The following is an 18,183-nucleotide window of genomic DNA, read 5'->3' as shown; positions in this document are numbered from 1 at the left end:
GGCGTCCTTCTTGTAAGAACCTCCAGTTTTATTCTCACAAAGGTTCCTACCAGTAATTTGAGCTAGGGAGTATACATGGGCTTTGCATTCCCCTTGTGAAGCCTGAAAGCACTGAGTCTGAGAAATGCAGCTGAGTGCACTGGCCACTGCTTGAATGTGACAGTGCTCACGGGGGTTCTTAGATGAGGCAAGAGACGAGAATGTTGACTCCATGTTCAGAAGGCTTGATTTCTTATTTTATGATATATATATTACATTATAACTATTCTAAAAAGAAATAGAAGGAAAGGTTTCGTCTCTCAGAAGGCTAGCTAAGAATAGAATAGAAAAGAATGATAACAAAAGGCAGCTCTCTCGGACTCTGTCCGAGATAGCTTGGCCTTGATTGGCCATTAATTATAAACATCCAAGATGGGCCAGTCACAGATGGACCTGTTGCATTCCACAGCAGCAGATAACCATTGTTTACATTTTGTTTCTGAGGCCTCAGCTTCTCAGAAGAGGAAAAATCCTAAGAAAAGATTTCACAAAAAGATGTCTGCGACACTTGAATCCCTTTTGTCTCCCTCACAGCCTTCATTTTCTGTATGCATCCTCAGAAAGATGGCAAACCTGGCAGTTTTTACTTAGAGGAAAACATGAAAACATGTTTTTCTCTCCCAGTGTATGAGAACTGGGAGTTTATCATTCAATGTCACAGAGAAACTTCTTATCATTCCACCAAATCATTCCTCCCAAGCTAAGTATTGATCCTTTGTTCTTAAGTAAACCCTGCAGTTAATCTTAATAATTCTGAGACATCTCATTCCAGTGGCTGGATCAATAATGTCTTTGATGGTGTCCTGCAGTGTTTTCGTGTCATTCCTCAGGACCTCTCTGTCACCTACTGTTCTTCCAGATCCCAGTGCAATAACCTGCTGCAGTGGTGAGAATGCTGTCAGCCCCTTCCCACTCATGTAGGACTCAGCCAGGAGGATATGGATGAGGCCTCAGATGAGAGTGTTTGTAATCAATGTCCATGTGAACTCCACGCTTTCCCTCACACTGAGGCTGGGAGATTTCCCCTGCCATGTCACAACAGTCAGACCTAATGCCCATAGGATGATTGCCATGAGCCTGCCTTTGGGCAGAAATACAGAAAGATATCCCCATTCCTCTTCTTATGCAGAGGCTCAGAGTAAAGCTGCCAGAGAGCAGTGAGTCCAGGGGCTCACTGAGGGATGGAGGACCAGGATGTGAGGCGCCACAAGGCAGGTGGGGCAGGGGCCTCCCAGTGCGGCACCTGAGGGCACACCTGTGTGCAGGGCACAGGGCAGCACTGACAACGGCAGCCAGAGTCAACCAGAGCGTCAGGGCAGTTTGAGGTGACGAGGTCCAGCCACGACGTCAGTCCATGGGTGAGGATCAGTTCTAGTGACAGTAACCAGGGTTACATGTGATTGCCAGGCAGGTCTGTAGAGGCAAGACAGGTGATCTGGGCTTGGTAGACCTGGCCACAGCCTCTGGGCCTCTCCTGTTGATCCTGCTCAGGTGCTAGGGGAGGCCTGGCTTTTGGAGGCTGCTGCCTTGCCAGCTGTGCCAGCTGTGCCAGGTGTTTGGCTCCTGGCTCTCCATACTTTATTGAGTAGTCAGCCCTTGCTGTGCCCTTTTTTTACCCTTTCTCTCCTTCTCCCATTGTAAAACATGCAGCTTAGGGATGGGAAGAAATCTGAGCAGTCAGACAGTTTTAAAGATAGAGTTGCAAAACAGAATAGTGCTGTGTCGCTTGCTTACCCAGAGTTAGATGTGCTAATCTTAAATAATTTCTGAATCTTTCTGATAGACAAGGTTGGTTGCATGTTTGTTACACAGAAGCCTTGGTCATTCAAAAATTGCCAGACAAGGGTGGGGGTTTTTTGTGGGGCTTCTTAAGTTTCTCAGGGCTGTGGTTTCTTCTTTTTATGCTATTTTGGTGACACAAATCCCATCTTGTTCAGATGTAGTTATAGAGAAACCAACAATATGTGCTATAGGTTCCTGTAAGATCTAATATAACTGTATTCTCATGAAAACTTTTAAGTGCTGATGCCTCCCACCTACTTCAATGGTTTTATCTCACTTACACACATGGAGAGGAAGAAATATTTGTATTTGCCTTAGAAGTGTAAACACCTAAGTCTGTAATGGTATTGCAGTAAAAAGCTTTATACAAAGTATAACTAAAATTTTAAAAGGCACTTTGCCCCATACTCTCTTAGTCCTCTTCATCTGAAAGCAAAGGTGCGTTCTTAGATCATAGCTGGAAATCTTCAAGACATAGGCCACAATAAGAATTTGTTCTCTTAACTGCATTAAAAGCCAACAGTCTTCCTATGGTTGTGAAGTACCTCTACTAAACTCAGAGGAAAAATGTTAAGATATGCTTTAAAATAATTGCAAATGAATTTCTAGTTTATTACTTGCCTGCAAGTCAAGAACTGAGCTTAGCCTAACACGTTCCCACACTTTGTTCTTATGATGTGATTTTACTCCAAGCTTAATTCCACACTGGTTAGTTAATTGAAGTATGTCAAAGGTAATTTTAAGTGAATGCACTGGGATTGAACTACATAATATTGCACAGCCTTTTTGCAGCAGTCTGAATGGAAGATAGTTAAGGGCTCTAAAATATGGTGCATACCTAGATGCTGTAAACTGACCAAAGTGGGATGGACATATTTTAAAATTTGTAGAATTTAATTTTAATCCTGGATTTAAATATCCCAAATTCAGATGTTGTCAGCCAGATCTCAAGTCAATGACCTGGATTCATCATTAAGTCCAGCATCAGTTTTTCACCTCAGGCTATCCCTCAGTTCCCTGATATTCTGTACTTCAGGGCACACAGTGCATAATGCAGTTCCTCAGCCAGTCTTATTCTCTCATTCTCTCTCATATACACAGTTAAAATGGAAGACAGGGAAAAAGTGGAAAACAAGGACCTCCTGCATTCTTGCATCTATTTTTTTCCCAGCCTGATTTGTGCTTCTAGGCAGACTGTGAAATTCAGGTCACACAGTACCGCCAAAGCTGAGCCTACCCCAGTAGTCTGTTGAAAATGGAGAGAATATGCTCAGTACAAGTCTGTCCTTCACAGTCTGTTCCCTGAACCAGCTCACTTGGCCTGAATAACTCAAAGGCCTGCAGTTTCCACATTTCATTTGTATCCCAGCATTTTAGAAGTTCTTAGGTATTTCAACTGCAGTTTGCAAAGAACTTTGTAAGGAAAAAATGCAGAAATGTATTTGTGAATTTATAATAGTCAGGTTTGATTATTGATTTCTAACTGACCTGAATCTATGTTTCCCAAATCCATTTTAACACTACATTGGTTTGAATAAAACCCCATTTTTACTACACCCCTCCCAACTTTGTAATTCAGTGTTACAAGCTTAGCTCCTTGTTTAAGCTCTATATGGACATTAAGTGTGAGGCAGGACAGACACCTAGATGGCAAGAGTAGCTGCTGACAGTAGATGCCAACAGGCAGTGAGGCTCTTGTGGTCCTTCCAAGGATGAGCACAGTCACTCTGAGTGATGTAGTGCTGTTGGGTACTTTTACAGGGTTCAGACTAATGAATGACTTGCTAACATTTGGTTAATTGTCAGTTGTGCCAATGAGGCTGAGTACTGCATTAGAGGGGCAGTATGAACTCCTAGGAACAGCAGCAGGAGCAATGCCTGCCCACTCCTTTCTGTTGTAGAGGGACACCACCTGGCTATCCAGTCTGAGACACATGCTATGATTTATTTCACTTGCAGATCCAAGCCCACACGGGATCCTGAAGCCTCTGATTAAGTAGTGCTCTGTGCCTTCTCCATTTGTCCAACAGCGACCTGCTACCAAAGGTTTCAGTAGTTCCGCACTTCCTCAGTTCAGTCATTCTTCCCTTTTTGTACAATGGAAGAATTAAACCATTTCTGTCTTGATTCTCAGACAGGACATCAACAAAGTTTAAGTTTTGAGGTTTTCTACAGAAAATAATAATTGTGTTGAGTTGAAGTGCAGGTTATGGGTCAGTAGTAAACAGTAAAGGGCCAGTAGGAAAGTCTAGCCCGGACAACGGATGTGAAACAGGTGTTTCAGCCCTAATGTGAGTGTACCCTGACCCTGGAGCTATCGGTGTGTGTGATCTGCCTGAGTGTGTGTCCGTAACACCTGCTGCCCGTGCCTGCTCAGTCCCAGCGCAGTCCCAGCTCCGCTGGCCTGGCTGGGGCGCTGCTGCCCCCTGCCGGACGGACCTTCCATGGCGGGGTGCGGGGCTCCGCCCGGCGTGCCCCCGCTGCCCTGCGCTCAGCCTGCATGAGTGCAGCCGACACGCGTGTGACACGTCTGCCCTCGCGTCTGACTGCTGGGCATCCCCCTGGGGTTACACACTGCAAGGTGTGCTGCCCACAGGCAGCGGAGTGTTCCACTCAGTGGCGTGGGTGCCCAAGGGCAGCTGTGGGGTGCACGGGCCACTGAAGTGGGACCCAGTGAGCCCAGGTGCTGCGAGGTGCTGACAGCGCTGGGTAGAAGGAGTTTGCACACAGTCGGTTTACACTCACACTCTGTGCAGTACCTGTGCCTTACCAAGGGGAAAAGCTGTCCAGGGTTTCATTCCAGTGCTCTGCACAGCACTGGGAATCCACGGCAATCCAGTCACACAACAAGGACACATGCTGGTGTATGCAGAGAAGTTGTGCAGATCAGCTGTGGGGCCTTGGTGTCCCTTGCTGATGCTGAGCATCACCCTCTGAGCATCGGGTGCCCTGTACCTGGGCAGTTGAGAAAGGTGTTTTTAATACAGCACCTCCATCTGCAGTGGGGGTTAATCACATTTATCTAGCTCAAGAGCAATGATATGAGGCCAACTTTCTTGGAAAGTCAAAAACATGAAAAAGACTAAATTTTTATTATTATTTGCATTAATTGCTTTTCTTTTACTAACTTCTTTGGCTGCATTGGAGCAGTCACAAGAGACAGAGCATCTTGCAAATGGAAGTGTACTTTTCATTATATTAGTGCATTACACCATTGTCTAGAGACTAAAGTGCATCCTTCAAAGTTATAATGAGCCATAATTTCATTGAAGGGTCTCTAGGATTTCTGGACCATGAGAGCAAAGCTACAGCAATTTAGTCACGGGGACCAGAAAATCAGATGACAGCCCCTTTAATACTCAGCTGGGAATATGCTACTGATCTGAGATACCTCAGGCTGGGGTGTCTGCTGTGGTGGAAATTCACGGATTTTACCTTTTAAGGACATTTCAATCCACGGTAACTATTCAAAGCCAACCCTGGCATGACTGTCCTTTCCTGCTCCTTCGACCCAGAGGTCAGAGCCAAGGGTGTTTGGCAGGGGGAGGTGGGTTTTCCCTGCTGTTTGGAAGGCTGTGCTTTAGTCAGTGCTGAGGGGGCCGTGACTCACCTGTGCGGGAGTCACACCTGAGGGGGAGTGACGGGCTCTCAAGGCGAGGAGCCACCCAAGGGAGCTCAGCCATGGCTGCGCCCGAAGGGGCCGGGCCCAGCGGGAAGGGGCTGCGGGAGACGGAAGAGGTGAGTAGAGAAAAACTGTCTGGAGTGCGAGTCTGCCGCCTCCGCAGCACAGAGAACGAGAGCCGCCCCGGCGCCCGCCGCGGCCGGAAGCGGGCCGGGCCGGGCCGGGCAGAAATCCCGCGGACGGGAACGGGAGCGGCCGGCAGAGACCCCGCAGAACGAGAACGAGAACGGGAACGGGAACGGACCAAGCAGAGACCCCGCGGAACGGGAACGGGCCGGTCTGGGCCGGGCCGGTCTGAGACCAGAGGCAGCGGCACCGGGAACTGATCTGACTCCGCCCACCCCGCACGTGACCGCGGCAGCGTTGCTGGGGCGGGGCCTCACCGCGCAGGCGCCGCCGGGAGGGCGTGCCCTACCGCAGGGCCCGCCCCCGCAGGTGACGCCACCGCGCGCGCCCGCCCTACCTCTCGCGCGACGTCACGCGGCCGGGCCGGGCGGTGGCGGCGCGCGGGGATGGAGCGGCCGCCGCTCGGCCGGTGAGTGACCGACGGACCGCGGGATCGGGAACGGGATCGGGAACGGGGCGGGAGAACACCTGGAACCGAGGGACGGGGCGAGGGGACCCCGCCCGACCGGCCCCGCGTGCGCCCATCGCGAGCGCCTCATCCACCCCCAGACCCGCCGCTCGGCCGGGCTGTCTCTCACCGCCCCCGCTCCTGCGGCCGGTTTAGGACTCTCTGTCCGGTCGCGGCCCCGCCGCCCTGCTCGCCCCGTTCCGGGCCGTCGTCCGGGACGCAGGACCCGGGCTTCGCGGGGCGATGTCCGGCCCGGCGGTGGCGAGTGGCGCCCTCGGCCCCTGCCGTGGCCCCCGCGACCGCCCCGATGCCCCGCGGCCCCCAGAGCCCTCTGGGCCCTCCCGGGGGCGGCCCCACGCACGTGTGGCCTGTGCCGGAGGTTCGCAAGGCACCGCCTCGGCCCTCGCGTTGGTTTGGGGCGGGCTGAGGCGTGTGTTCGCTTCACTGATTCCTGCTCGCCTTGGCTGTCTTTGATGAGATGGTTAAGACATGAATTATTTCATGGCGAGCTCAGAATTTGCCGGCTTAAAAGCAGATTGTCAGTGACAGGCCTTTAAAGTAAAGAGCTTAAGGGGTAAAGCAGCAGCTTCGAAGCTTTATGAGTGCTAAAATTCACGAGACTTGGAGCTGACACTCTGTTTGTGACTTGTGTGCAGCTGCTGTCAGTGGAGACACGGAAGTACCTGGTGTGCATTAGTCACAAATGCGGTGGCCAGCAAAACTCCCATGGTGGGTGGAAGCATTGCTTTCACTAAAAAACTCTATCAATAGGGAAACTTAATGAGGCTTCTTGGTGGGTAGGAGGTGTAAAGGTCTGAACTGAAGGTACAAAGATCTGAGTCGAAGTCTAGGGGAGGGGGAGGCAGAAGAAGGTAATGTAACTCCCACTGCATCAGTAAACAGTGTCCATCATCCACAAACCTTAAAATCAGGTGTTTCTGCAGATTGGAAGCCCTTAGTAACAGTCCAGGCTACTGGTGTGGTCACTGAAGTAGTGATGCCTTGACCTGAGCCAGTGCCACTGGGTTCTCCTCAGCCCGAGGAGTAAGTGCTGCTGTCCCTGATGCTCACCACTGACTCTGTCTTACTCAAGATTAACATGTGGCAGGTGACTCCATTTTTGGTCATGATCCTTCTCTTAGGGTAAATTCTTGGTCCATCTGGAAGTGTGTAGAGGCACGGAAGGCCCGGTGAGTAGGTGTACTCACTGGAAGGGCTGTTTCTGTCTTGATCCCAGGGGAGCTCTTCCCTCTCTTGTCTGGGGACAGTGGCACTCCCCAGCTTGCAGGGTTTGTGCTGCTCAGCAGCTCTGCAGCCACATAGGGTTCTGGCACCAAATGAACAAGTTTGTTGGAGCTTTGTGTACACTGTGTCCAGTTCTGTTGCCTGATAAACCCACCCAGCTGGTCTGGAAGCCATCCAAAGTATGGAAGCAAACTGAAGATGGAGAAAGATCTACTTTGTGTGCAATTTGCTTTAGAAAGAAATTGGAACTTCAGGTTTCCATAAAGTCTGGGGTTTCCCTCCTCCATTTACCACATAAAATTTACCACATTTACCACATTTCTGAGTTTGGTTTTCCAAGCAGTTTTGTGTCATAGTTTGAGCTGTCTCGCATCTTATTTAATCACAGCTGAAGTTCCTGTAATTAAAACGTATGTCTAATTCAGATACAAAATAGAAATCATTGGAAGTCTACGGATTTTGTTTCCCTGTGTTTAGAGAGGTGCATTCTGCAGGAAATGGGTTGTATCTAGTGAGTCAGCTCCTCCACTGCTTGGGTGAATGGCCTGTGCCTGACTGTGAGCTAGCAACTGTGGCTGCTCTGGAGTCAGGCAAACCTTGTGTTAGTGTTTTCTCTGGTCTTTCTGAGAATTGTTTTGAACCATTCAAAAAGACTTGGTGTGATAATATCTTGGGCTTGGTTTCTAGGAATTTTTGCTTAGAGCTCTGGAGGAGGAGTCTTCCCTTTCCACTGGCTTCCCCAGCACGTTTACTGGTGTGGCATGTTCTCCTCAGGTGGTTCTGTAGCTGTCTGCCAGTGAGAGCTGGGTTTTGGCACCTGAATTCACCAAGTGCAAGGTGTTTCTCAGGTGAGCTGGCTGGTTGGCTGCCTCTTGATAGACCTGGAGTCTCCTCACCCCTGAAGTAGAGGGAGTGGGTTTCGCTGTGCCTGTCCCCTAAGGCCTGATAAAGGCTGGTTGCTGTAGCACACTGAATGCTGCTTGGCACAGAGGTTGCGCACTCTCCATGGGGGATGGAGCTCCTGTGGACTTGAGCTCTCTGGGGCCAGCAACAGGGTGGTCTCTCAACAGAAAGACTTGTAAAAGTGGTGTATAGGCAATGAACCTTGCGTGGCCCAGGTGACATCAAGAGGTCCCTTTCAAGGTCAGCAAATCTGTGAACTCGGCACAATGTTTCCTAGAGGATAAACTGACGTCCCTAGAAAGAGTGAAGGTGGCTGAATGAAATGGAACATGAAGGTGGCAGTCTAGACGTGCATTGTCTGCGCTTCTAGAAACTCAGTATTCTGCTGTGATTAAATACTGAAAATACTTAACTCCCCTAAGCAGTTGAGACCCTGGATATTGTTACAGCACAATGAGCTGATTGTTTGGGCTTGAATTTAAGCTCCAAATTCTCAAAATTGTTCTTCCAGCCAAACTGTTAAGGAAAAAAGAAAGAAGAAAACAATTAATTGTTTAGAGTTAAATATATTTTTGCAAAATGTAATGTCTTCATACTTTCAGAAACATTTAATGGTAATGCAGATCTAGTTGACCCTTTTTATTTATAAACTCATGTACCAAAAATACAAAACGCTTCTATCAAAATAAGATTGAGAACTTTGATTTGGAAGCTAGATCTGACATACCGTGTGAAATGCAAACACAGAACAGGAGGTCTCTGCACCAAAAACGTTTACGTTTTATTAACTTAAATCCAGACCTGAAAAGTTCAGAAGTTTGCCAACACTCTGGAACATTTATGCCAGGCAGGTACCCTCCAAGTATGTACTTTATGTGCATGCTGTGTTGGGGCTTCCATCACACTCTGTGTTGGTCCCCGTTTTGGACAGTGGCTTAACTCTTTAGTCTGACACTGGTCACACAGGCACTCCTGTGGCAAAATACTCAGTGAACATCAAGGCATCTGGTGAGCTGGGAAGGTTTGTCTGACTCAGGGCAATCTGTGATGTGATACGGTGTTGCATGCTCTGATATGATCAAACTTTATTTGAATGCTTAGAGGATTTCCCTCCTTGAGATAATTTATTAGGTTAAAGTAGTCACAGTATGAGGTAACTTCAGAGGCTGCTTCTGATTTTAAATATGTCAAAGCTAGCAGAAACCCAGTTTTTCATATGAGTTAATTCTTTTCTCTGAAGGGGACTCTGAATATGTGTGCTGTTTTATTGTTTATCAGGTATTAATGGCGTTTCTTATTATACTTGTTAATTTTGGCAGGTCTTTCTCCTCTTCAAAGAAGCTTTGTTGCCAAGATTTACTCTGAAAATGACCTACAGTACCTACTGCAGATGCCTGCAAGTGTAGAAGCTGATAAATCATATCATCTTTCCTCCCCTGACTTTCCTGTTTCCTCTGGAATTTATACTTCTAATTTTTTTTAAAGTTAGACGTCTGTTGATGACATTTGGATTACAACTGTGAGCATACCTATGCAAAGAGACAAGCTACCCTGAGCACTTTTGAGGTATGTATGCCTGCTATGACTTAGAACACATGGAAGGGAAGGCCATCTGATTAGGGCAAAGAGAGCTCTAGGTGTACATATTCTAGATTTAGGCTAATGTGCACTCTTTTGCACGGTTTTAGCAGCAGAATATACGTGTACACAGTGAGGCTGTAGGAGCACCAGAATACCCAGCTGGCATTGTATGGAGGGTGACCGTGGTTGAACCTACTGTGGGAGTACTCAAAAGATTGTGTTTAGAAAAGCTGTATCCACTGCTCACCCATTCAGTTCCTAAATACCACCATGGTCTGCAGAAATTTTCTTCTTCAAAATGTATGTGTCATTGAAATGCGCCTGGGAGGCCATGGCGGTTGCTCTATTTGCTTAGGTAAAGCACTCACATGAAGTTACAGAGTATTTGCCCTGAATTTGGAAGCATCTGGAATGAAGGTTAGGAAAGAAGGATATTTTGCTTGCCTTCCTGTGCACAGGTGCTGGCACAGTGGTCTCTGCTCGCGGAAAGGAGCAGTCTCATTAGACAATATGCCTGTGATGTACAAGACACAAGCAGAGCTGGGTGGGATTTGCCTTGGTGCTGTGCAGGTTTGTCCCACTCAGGTAACAAGAGATGGACAGCCTTGGCTGTTTCCACAGCATAGAAAGTAACCGGTATGCACGGTTTTATTTTCCTTTTCCTAAAGCGTCCTTTGGAGGCTTTTAGCTGTCTATGCATATTCTAAACCTGCAATGAGGAAGCTGGCTAACTGCCTCTGTATGGGCTTAGAAGAGGCTGGTGTGCACTGATAACATCTTTTCCTTCTGTAAATTACTTGGACTCCTTATCCCTTCTGTGATGTAGATGCCAGCGTTCCAGAGCAGTGGCAGTGGCAGTTTTGTCAGTTAATGGTGGGTTACAGTGAAAGGCAGCCAAACACACACCTCTCTGGCTTCCAGAAGAGACATTCATTAGTGGGTTTAGTTTAAAAAGGAAAACTAGTGCTGAAAGTAGCTACCTGACTGAATCATTCATCATGCACAGTTGCCATATAGGATATATTTAGCAGACAACATGCATGCTTTTGTTGATAAGCTCCAGTGATTCAGGCTGAGATGATACTAGAGGGACACAAATCTGACCTACCTCCCTGTCTGGCTTAAAACAGCCTGATAGTGTTCCTGTGACAGGAAGGCAGAATGGGCTCTGTTTCAGTGCAAGTCTGAACTGTGATGGGCAGCAAAGTGCAGTGGTTGGGAAGGGGATCCCTTACATGTGCTGCGGGAACTCCTCCATCATTCGCCTGCGAGCAGAGCTGAGGCCAGGGATTGGCATCTTGGTGAGATTCTCTGTTATGAATGGACAGAAGTTGGGGTAGCACACTTTAAATGTGTTTCTCAGTCTGCCTGGACAGTGTTATTTGGCTGTGGCAGTGTGCAAAAGCAGCATTGGGCAGAAAGGAGGAGCATTGTTTGCTGTAAGCTGCTTTCATAGAAGCTGTAGGAACACGCTAGGAGTGGTTTGCTGAGTTACCCATTGCCACCTTATTGGTGCTTTATGCAGTGTACCAGGCATGTGGATTCTGCAACCCAACTTGGTGCGAATTTGGTGAATTTCAGTATATTTTGGATTTGTGTGAGCTGATGATGTCCTTAAGAAATCCCATAGTGGCCTTCAATACTAAAGCTATTGACTATTATTTTCCTGGAAGCCAGTTGCCATGGTGATTATCCTGAAGGCAAATAAATGTGTTTTTCATGGTTCCCAGTTTTACTAGTTTTGAGCAAAAGGACTGTGGCCTTTTCTGGGATCACTGGAAATGCTGCACCCATAGCACTCCATGTTTGTAAATTCACTGCCTGCTGAACAAGCATTTCATGCTTTAGTGGGTCACAGTCATAAGGGGTAGTGTCACTTGTCTGTGAGAAGCAGTGAGTGTCCTTGCTGTGATCCTGAGGTTGAATAGCAGTTAAAATGGGAGAAATGAACACAGAGCGACTTTGGGTCAGAATCTGTTAAGACTGAGCTTAGCTCATTCAGGCCAGTGATGACTGACTGACTTAGGAAGGCAAAATCTCTATTGGTGAAAGCCAGTCCCTCCTAGGTGCATGGGGCTGTGGTCCTTCCCTGTGGTGGCTTTCAGCTGGGGTAGCCTCTAGCTCTGGTTGCTACTGATTTATATTAAATGCTTTGTGGAGGAAGATATTCTGCATGTGTGAGCCTTTGCATAACAGAAGAACTTGGCTATGCATTGGATACCTGTGAGAAGTTTGACTGCCTGGGCTGCAGAGCATCCTGTGGTAAGAGGAGCAGAGAGGGAGGCTGTGTCAGTGGGTGCTTGCTGTTCTGCAGAGCAGTTCCTGTGCTGGCCATGCTTTTGCTGTGGGAGTTAGTTCTCAGCTGGTTTGTTGTGCTGAAAGTTTTGGTTCTGGTTTACTGAAGTGCTTTAAATGCTTCTGGTGTAATTCCAGTCTGTGGGAGAAGTACAGGGTCCAGTACTGTACAATCTCTTTATTAATAATATATTAATAGGGCCAGGTGAAGAATTTTGTAGGTGATGCAAGATGAGACGTTGATAGACCTGATGATAGTACTGCCATTCAGAGGCACCTGGATAGGCTTGAGGAATAGGCAGGCAGGAACCTCATGAGGTTCAATGAAGGGAAAGAGGAAGCTCTGCACCTGGGGAGGACCCACCTGGTATAGCTGGTTTTCTGTAACCACCCATGTACTGAAATTCCTATCATGTACCCGTACTGGGAGCCTGACCAGCTGCAAAGCTGCTCTGCAGCTAGCAAACGGGTGTTCTGGCAGAAACCCAAGTTGCACAGCAGCTCTGTAAGGAGCCATTAACTTGTGTCTTGCTTTTGGCTCTGATTATAAGCCCACACCTTCTCAGTGGTAGTTGAAATTCAGCATTATTTCAAATAAGATTGCTCTCTTCTTAGGCTGCTTTGAGTAAAGATTTGTGGATTTTTTTTATGTGGTCTTTACCATGAATGTGGGAAGAAACATTATGATTTTGGCTGAGGTTTTAAATGCATGACTACTTGTTTCCCATTGGCAACAAAGTAGTCAAGCCCAATTGCTTTATACCAAATTACTGCCTCTGTGCAGCTGGATGTGGAGGTGGATATTGAAGAGCAGCATATTTGTGAGTGGCTGCTTTGCTGTGCTGTGTTTGTGCAGTTTGTGTGTGTGTGTGTCTAAAATGCATGATAAGATCTAAGAGAAGAAAAGAACCATAGATATGCATCAGTATTTTTATTGCAAAAGTCCAAAAAGTGAGCAAAGCAGGGAATTCACAAGTCTATGTGGTAGCAGTTGATGGATGGTTGACATGGGTCCTGTTCCAAAAGATGCTGCTCTGAGGGGATAGGGAGTTGTGGCTGTGCTGGGCTGGTTCCTTGGCACCTGAAAAGAGGCCTGGCAGCATGTCTGTGTGCTGCAGGGCAGGTGCCCATGGTTCTGCTCACACAGTGTCTGTGAGATACACAGGCCAGGCTGATGCTGTTCCTACTTGTTAGGGTACATAGGAATGCAATTATATTGTTCCTTGTCTTAAGCTCTGCTTGAGTCTACCTGGGACTGGGAGAAGTGGCTGCAATGAATCAAGTCAAAAGCACCTTATGCATGTCTCCTGTTTCTGTTGACAGCTGATAGCAGGTTTTTAACATTGAGAACAGGTAACAAGGTGTGGGTGGGGGTAGTCTTTTACTGATAGGTCCTCCCAGCCTCATACAAGTGCTGACTGAAGGACTTCAGGCTGTGTTTGATGGGTAACCTGAACATCTTGTTTGTAGTCCTGCAGGGAGGAATGTGCTAATGCTTGATTAGAAAAGGACCCGTAAAAAAACTGGCCCCAGATTAAGGCCACTACTGTTATACTAATACAATTTTTTTAAAGAGTCACACTTAAGTAAAAGCTCCCTAGACTCGCAGTCTTGAAAAAGGATCAGGAAGGAGAGTTTTCTTCTGAAGAGCAGGATGAGGCTGTCAGTGGTTGAGCAGCATCGACAGTCAGAATAGCAATGACTATTGACTTCTGGTCAGAATTTATCTGTTTATCAGATCTGTGTCGCATTTTAAACAATACTGGTAGAAAGAGCTGGTTTTGAGTCATCAGGGGGACTATTTTACCACTATGTGTGAGTTAGTTCTACTTCTTTCATGAGTCATTGTAAATATGATACTTTCCAAGGGCTAAAAGCACATGTTAAAATCACACATAGTGTGGGGTGTGGGTTGGTGGTAGATTATATCTTTCTTTACAAGCCTGCTAATTTAACTTGTTTTAACCTCCTTACAACTGCAAGCCTGGAATAAACCTTTCTTTTAGAACTAGAGTTGCTAAATCTTGCCAGTATCTCTCCGGCATTATCGCAGGTAATTCTGCTAGGAGGTAAAATGAGAGGCCATCTCTTCTTTGCTTTGTATTACTAGCATGCTTAGACGTCTCTCTTTAATGCCAGAAATAGGTGTAGTATAACCTTTTGTCTTCCCTTGAAAGTGGAATGAAAATACCTGTATTTCCACTTTATGGTTCACTTGTTCCTGACATTTGAGTCAGCTTTGACACACAGAAGGTGGCACTGTCTCTTGGCAGACAGCAGTGAGGAGATAAGAGCAGCTTTGATCTCTCCCCTCCACCCCTTCCTCTCCTGAAAAGATCCTGCCGAAATTCATGCCATGGCCTAGTACTGTTGCATTTTTCCAGAGACTGAAGAATCAGATCCAGATAATGCAGATGTTAATAGGAGAAGTTAATAGTAGGAGTGCAACTGAGCACTAAAATATTTGCTTCAAGGAATTAAATCCATTATTTTCTTGGTGGAAGACACATTGTTTTGAATATTTGCTTAATACTTCTTCAATCTTTTCCTTTGGGGAGGAAGTTTCTCTGTTTGCAAAATGCAGTATTTGAACTGTAGAAGTGAAATCACTTGTATTCTGATGAGTCCTTGCTGAAGCTCACGTGAGTTCCTGTTTCTGCAGCTGTTATGGCCATAGCATCAGATAGGAGGTTTTTGATAACACCATCTGGGAGTAATTGTGCACCCTGTCTGTCTACTTCCTCTCTTTAACCTTATTCCAAAGTTGTTATAACTGAGTCTATGGTCAGGTTTGTCCCTCAGTCCTGTCTTCCTTCAAATCAGAGTTATTTTCTTTTGTGTTGTTTCATATCACAGCCGTGGAAATACCTGTGCCTACAGAAGCTAAAATTGAATGCCATGCTGTGGTTCTGAAAATGAGCCCCTGGGGACAAAAGAGGTTGGAAATGTCTTAAATTGCCATTTCTGTTGTACTTCTTGTGTTGTGAAAGGACAGCTTCAGATCTCTGCTTGGACTGTGGCTAGAGATGTCCCTTCAGTGTTCTTCGGTGAAGCCCTGAGTTCAGAGCATGCACTTGGCTGGTTTTTAGAACGCGGTGATAGGGGTGCAACATTTTTCCCTTTTGCAAAAAGCAGAGGTGTTTTAGAGGAAATGCTGATGTTTGGCTTAAGTTCAGTTTGGTTTTGAGGAAGAGTGGGTGAGGATGTCAGTTTTCTGAAACAGGCCACTAAATTAAGTGAAAGTGTCAGCTGTCAGCCTTCCTGTGGCAGACCACACAGTTTTGAATTGCAGGTTTCCTCTTGAGCCTAGTAAAGCAGGCTGTCTTTATAATAATTCTTCATCCACTTTGTTTTTCTTCTAAAATCTCTGCAGACTGCACTGTTAGTGTTGTCTCCCAAATTTTAAATATGTTCACGAAAAAAGTCAAGAAAATGTACATGATATATGTAGTTGTCAATGTCAACTAATCAGAAGATTGTAGTTAAATTTTTCTTGAACATTCATTTAGCTTTCTTGAAGCACTGTTTTTATATAATGTGATGGAAAATAGCCTATATGTAGCCTTTTCCAGAAAATAATGTTTTAAGTGGTTTGAGTAGGTTCCAGTTACATTGCTGTACACTGTTCATAAATGAATCTGAAGCTATCAACAGGAGAAATCACGGAAGTATAACATTAACCTTATAAGAGCAAATATTAAGTTTGGTTCTCTGCTGTATAAGTGTCACATGACCTTTAGGCAGCTTCTTGATCTTCTATGGAGGGAGGGGTTGCCCGAAAACTAGGGAAATAATAATAATTCAACATAATGTAGGAGCATTCGAAGGGTGAATTCACAGACTGCTCACACGTTATGGTAATATAAACCTAGAACTACTTTATGTAGCTAAGGAATTCATCAAGGATAAAGTTCTGCTGAGCTGTGGAACCAGCAGCATTGCCCCACAGTCAGACTCCATGGCGCACCAGCTCTAGATGCAGCGGTGCAGTTGAGAAAGGCTTCTGATAAATAAGCAGGTCACCAGCTATAGAAATACAGCTGAAACATTTTGCTTTGGTTTTCACATGAGATTTTGACATATCACAAACACAGAATGATTATGTATTGGTACCTCTGCCTGGTTAGTAATTTTGGAGAAGTCTTGATCTTTACTTTCATAGCTTTGATTCAAACAGTGCAACCACTGAGTTACTGAGTGTTCAGAGAGGGGTGGAAAAGATGTCAGGAGTAGAAAAGATGTCAGTGGCAATCGGTTGTACTCCAAAGCAGCAGAACCATTTCTGAAAACCAGTCACTCAACTTTAGGCCACTTTGAGTTATTATTACTCAAATAAACATGGAAAATTGCCTCATCTTTGGTGATGTTGTCTGTGGTTCTTAGATGTGAACTTCTACTTTGCAGAAGAGCCAGCAGTCTTTATTCTGCATTCAGAGCATTGAGCAAGCAATACTTCCTATAGGGAGGGCATCAATAGTGTAAAGGTTGCCCACAAGTGTTATTGAAGGTACTTGATTCTGATGTAGGTGTACTCAGGAAGATGTTCATTAAAAAGAAATTGAAAGGAGAAAGGGATCTGTCAACTCACTAAGGTAGTGTTTGGTATATGCTCTGTGAGTGACAATAAGTGAAGTTTTCTCTTATCTACAGAATTAATATTTGAGCTGTCAGGAGCATAAACTGTATACCTTAGTTCTGCTGGTCAGCAGTATTAAATATAAAGTTATAGGAGCTGTTTCAACATGATGTGGAGCTGAGAAGAGGCTGATGTTGAAAGATCACCTTCTGGTATGTCTAAGCATGCTGCCCTTGCACATGTGAACCATTAATGGATATAGTAATAGAAATGGTGAACTCTTTTTGGTGTGCCAAAGCATAAAATCTGCTGATGAAACCTTTGAAGTTGCTATTTGTTAATGTGTATGGAAATGCATGGGAAAAAGTGACTCTCTCCCTCCCCACCGCTGCTTCAGAGAGGAGGAGGAGGACATTAGGGGATCTGCTCTCGCTCCTTTCTCCTTGTAACATACTCACCTCTAGCAAACAAGTGCCTGGACTGTGTAGAGCTATTTTAGTCTTGTGAGGATTTTAGGAGAAACATTTCATGTTTTGCATGGGATCACACATAATGCCATTTTTGTCCCTGAATATCTTAAAAATCATGTAACTCATACCTAAAGACACTGCCAGCCTTTTCCTTTAACAGTGCTATCAGCTATACTCCCTCTCTGGTCTTGGCCTGGGGAGGGTCTTTGTGTATCTATATCTCGTGTTTCTGGCTTTTCTTTCAGACTTCAGTAGAATTCAAAAAAATATTTTCTTGGGTGAATTTTGGAGGAGGAGGATGATGAAGAATTATGTATGTAAAACTGTAGGTATCTTTTCCATTAGAGATAGTATAGAATTGCTTTCTGTTTTCTTTCTGCCTGTATTCTACCATTTACCTAAGGTATTTGTATTTAATTAATTCTTGTATGTCTTCTTCTTCCATTCTGGCCCAAATTCTCCACTCAGACTTTTTCAAAATTGTTCTATTGTAATAGCTAAATATATACATTTCTCTAGATATTGGGTAGTCATGTTACTATCCCGTTTTCTTAAGTCAAATTACTTACTCTGTTACTGGTGTCTTCCTCTTTAAATGTTTTCCAGATGACAGCCCCCTTGAATTTCACACCCATTCTGGTTTCTCATGAGTTCTTTTTTGTGATAGAATTAGTTGTTAACGCACCCAGAGCTTTCTCTCCTTATTTGCACTGCTGAGCAATGATGCTTTTAAAATATCTTAATCCTCCTTTGGATATAAATCACTTGCTAGGGTTCCCAATTCCTGTAACAGGTGGCTTTCCAGGGTGTGACTGTTGCTTCTTTAGTCTTTCTTGCTAAACTGTTTGCCTGGATACAAACTCCATTTTGGGATGGGTTTCTGAAAATAATCTGGGATTTCTCAAACTAAGCTGGGCTTTTTCTTAGCAAGAATCCTTTCTATTCTGAAACAACTGAAAAGTGCTTTTCTTTTACCAAATAGGATGAGTGGGAAGCGTCTCCTTCCTAAGATCCCTGCTAACTGTGATGACACTCT

The 18,183-nt window shown here is 45.5% G+C and overlaps 1 protein-coding gene across 3 annotated transcripts in view; it reads left to right on the top strand.

Moving 5' to 3' along the window:
* The first annotated feature begins 5,961 nt into the window (after positions 1 to 5,961).
* The window catches only part of TMCC1 (transmembrane and coiled-coil domain family 1), a 74,529-nt gene continuing 62,307 nt past the window's right edge, over positions 5,962 to 18,183 (top strand). For 2 of the 3 annotated variants that reach the window (XM_054516030.1, XM_036390908.2), the window contains exons 1-2: positions 5,962 to 6,038; positions 9,545 to 9,791. The gene's annotated coding sequence lies outside the window, so the exon portion shown is untranslated. Of the gene's footprint in view, positions 6,039 to 8,133; positions 8,171 to 9,544; positions 9,792 to 18,183 lie in introns of those variants that run through there. The other variant, XM_054516029.1, reaches the window with a different exon arrangement.

The sequence above is a fragment of the Molothrus ater genome, chromosome 11 (assembly GCF_012460135.2).
Source record: "Molothrus ater isolate BHLD 08-10-18 breed brown headed cowbird chromosome 11, BPBGC_Mater_1.1, whole genome shotgun sequence".
NCBI lineage: Eukaryota > Metazoa > Chordata > Aves > Passeriformes > Icteridae > Molothrus > Molothrus ater.
Note: the sequence above shows the minus strand (reverse complement) of the source record. Positions and strands in the feature narration are given on the sequence as shown.